A 3,791-nucleotide genomic window follows, 5' to 3' on the forward strand; every position below is an offset into this window, starting at 1 on the left:
GTCGATACTCCTCTTGAGCTAAATGTAAAATATCGTTGTGAGGAGATCGATAAAAAAAAATATCGTTGTGAGGAGGGTGATCTTCTTCCTGACCCCACTATCTTTCGGCAATTAGTTGGGAGCCTCAATTACTTGACCATCACTAGACTCGATATACCATTCGCTGTCCAGCAAGTCAGTCAATTTATGCAAGCTCCTCGACATCTCCATCTTGGGGCTATTCGCCGCATCATTAGGTATCTTTAGGGTACTTCTCGTCGTTGATTGTTTTTCCTGCTGGCTCTCATATTCATCTTGTGACATTCAATGATGCGGATTGGGCTGGGTGTCCTGATACTCGTCATTCTGTTACAGGGTGGTGTATGTTTCTATGTGATTCTTTAACTTCCTGGAAAAGTAAAAAGCAGGTCCAAGTGTCCAAATCATCGACTGAATCTGAATATCGTGCCATGTCCGTTGCTTGTTTTGGGATTGTTTGGTTTCGTGGATTGTTAGCTGAACTTGGCTTCTCTCAGTCTGACCCTACTCCTCTTCATGCGGACAACACACATGCTATTCAGATTACTGCTAATCCGGTATTCCATGAGTGTACAAAGTATATCGAAATGGATTGTCACTCCATTAGAGAGGCTTTCGATACTGGTATTATTTCTCTTCCGCATATCTCCACTAATCTTCAGATCGCCGATTCACCAAAGCCTTGACACGATAATGTCATCTCTTTCTTGTTAGCAAGTTGATGCTTATTGACCACCCAACATTAATTTGAGGGGGGATGTCAATTGGATATGGACATGTGCTGCACGAATTTAAGGAAACTTATTTACAGCCAACAATTGAGAAAAAATACCTTGTATATTAACTGTAGATTTCCACTGTAATTGGTACGAATTTAGTGTCTCTATGTACAGTACAGTGATAGCTGAATTTCAGCATTGTAACGAGATCTATTGCTCCTATTTAAACAAAGGAATTCTCACAATGTGGATCATCGAGTGAAAAGACAGAAAATTTATAGTATTCTTGTCAAACCATGCCTCCTATATATCTGTATAGGATTGCTATCATCAAGTCGATGGAGTTGTTATTCTTGTTAGGTGCTCTAACAGAAGCAAAGTAAATTGTCTGATCCATTTGGGCAAAAGATGGCCAGGCTTCCACTGGATCCTATTTATTCCTAGGCTTTCATTATTGCTGTGAATTTGATTGTTTGGAAGAAATGTTAATAGTTGTTGCAATGCTTTCTGTGGAATCTATCTACTATGCTCCCTGTGAAAAGTTGGAAGAGGTATGGATGTATGACCTTCTAAAGTATTGCGTTCGATGATATGTGCTTTAAGAGCATGTTTGGTGCACTCTACTAGACATCGCTCGACTCAGTGGTACAATATGCACAGGATTTTAACAGAATGTTTGTCTGGCAAATATATATATATCTATTTAGAGAGATTTTGTCTTAACCTTGGGATTTGGTGGATGCACTTTATTTTCTTAATGCAATACTTCACAGCTAGTTCTTTGCGAGCAGATATCTAAAACTCCTTTCTGTTTTGCAGTCTTGAATTGCTTTGAGGCGCTTCTCAAGTCCGGAGGGGGATCATTTGACTTTGCTGAATGTATTTCGTGCTTCTGATGAGTTCTTGTAGAAGAGCAACTTAGTGAACAGCAATGAAAAAGCTGAAAAAAATGTCAGAAAATGGTGCAAGGAAAATTTTATCAATGGCTGGTCCCTAAAGCATGCTCGTGACATCCACAGGTTGGTAATGCCCACTTGGCCAGAAATTAATGGTAAACCTCGCAGTTACCTGAATAATACTCTTGATTATAAACTTCTTTTAATTGAAATTGCTCTATAATGTATTAACATGTCCATTTTATCAGGCTTCCTAAGATTTAGTTTCAAACTGTGATATCTTAAAGACAGGCTATACAATATTCTTTTGGCATTATTTCCTCCTTTTCTTTTAGCGGTTTTCTCCGAATAAAGTTTCTCTAGATGTCTATTTCTAAGGTTCATTTGGCACTTCATTTATAGTCAAAAACAGAGGAATGCAGAACGAATGGGTCTCCGTGTCACTTCATGTGGAGACGACATGCTTCCTTTTCGCAGGTGCCTAGCTGCTTCCTTTTTTCTTAATGCAGCTTTGAAGCAGCCTGATGGTACGTACAGGTAAAAGAATACATTTTTGGCAGTACTTCCCATGGTGATTTAATTTACTTCAGAGGTAATACCTATATTTGTTAAGATCACAATATCCTTTGAGAACAATCAATTTATGCATCTTGTTTGTGCTATGACAGGGCTTTGTCAAGTGGTCTTACGGTGCAAATCCATCCGTCGTCTGTTTTATTCCGGATGAAACCAGAGTGCTTAATTTTTGATGAATTAGTCTGAACTAATCATAATTATATTCGAAACATTTCTAGAATAGATTACTTGTGGTTAGCTGAGCTGGCTCCTCATTGTTATGCCTTGAAGAAATTGGAATAAAAGTTCCATCTGGGTAAAAGAACTATTTGTGGTATATATATATGTAAACTAGTCTTCTGTTATTTGAGATTCAAAAAAAAATATTCAATCTGAATTAGCTCGTTTGAATTTAAATGAACTTCATGGTTCAATGCCTTGGATTTCATTGGTTCATTATTACTTCCAAGTTCGATTTTTCATATGAGACAAGCCTAATCTTAAGAAAAGAAAGGTTTTGATTCATCCTTGCTTGAGATTTCACCCATTGTATTACAAGTGAAATTTCAGTATTTGAATCTCTCTTCTTTGAAACGGCTCGAGCTGAGTTCGTGGCCTCACCCTGTAGGCTGGGACAACAGAGAAAATGTTAAGAGAGTTATTGCGGCTGATTTTTGTTCTTGATATGCTGAGGTTTAATGTTTACTTTGTCTTGCAACAGGAAAGGTTCTTTGCTCCATATTAGGGGTTCTGAAGCTGGGCTTTCATACTAGGAGGCAATCTTTATGGTTGCACAAATTCAATCAGCATTTCATGGAGAACGAGTTTTCAAGCCCCGAGATGGGATAAACTTGGTGAATATCTAGGATGAGATGTTTAAATGCCTCTGCTTAGGAAGATGGATGGCTCGTTTGCAGTTGGCATCGTACATGATGGAGAATGCATTTGCTTTAGCCAGTGGATCTTCGTACCATTCAAAAGATCGTAGGACGCTGAAGCTAGTCTACGAGACATTGATAGCATTATCAAGATCTCAAGGTTTCATTTTTCGCTATCTTGGTCTGTTTTTCTCTTCTACTGAACAAGGTACAAGGAAACATTGTATTTATTGCAAGTGAATTGTGGAAAATGGCATAACTGTGAATGTATAGCTTTTCTTGGGTACAAGGTTACAAGTGATGCACACCTCTCATTCAAGCATAGCTTTTAAAGGCCATGTAATTCTAAACCAAAATTATTCTCGTAATTTGTTAAAATCCTTCTCCATGTGAGGAATGCCATCACGCAACTTTATCTTCGTTTCCCATTCTAGAAACTCTTTTGTGTTAGTAATGTTGGGTTTTCAACACTTGTGATTTTGACTTTTGGATGGAGTAACAGCCAATGCCCCATTATATATTAACCTATATTTGGCTCTCATTATCTCAAAACTCATTTTCAATTATACATTCTTCCATAACATAATATTACATATAAATCGAAATTTTTTCCTTATTTCTTAACTACATATTATCTAAAAAATCACTATTTCAAATTATTATTTTTTTTCAAAATTACCTTTCAATGGGATTAGCTTCACGGAACCATACAAGTATTGATCACT

The 3,791-nt window shown here is 37.3% G+C and overlaps 1 long non-coding RNA gene across 2 annotated transcripts; it reads left to right on the forward strand.

The window, feature by feature from the left end:
- The first annotated feature begins 43 nt into the window (after nt 1-43).
- LOC111392907 lies at nt 44-3,476 on the forward strand. 2 transcript variants are annotated; one of them, XR_002702346.1, is made up of 2 exons: nt 44-2,225; nt 2,302-3,476. It is a non-coding gene; the product is annotated as an uncharacterized LOC111392907 (long non-coding RNA). The 2 variants fall into 2 exon arrangements; XR_002702347.1 differs by having other exon boundaries at nt 44-2,170.
- Nucleotides 3,477-3,791: the final 315 nt, after the last annotated feature.

The sequence above is a fragment of the Olea europaea genome, unplaced genomic scaffold (genome assembly GCF_002742605.1).
Source record: "Olea europaea var. sylvestris unplaced genomic scaffold, O_europaea_v1 scaffold9943, whole genome shotgun sequence".
In the NCBI taxonomy this organism is placed as follows: Eukaryota; Viridiplantae; Streptophyta; class Magnoliopsida; order Lamiales; family Oleaceae; genus Olea; species Olea europaea.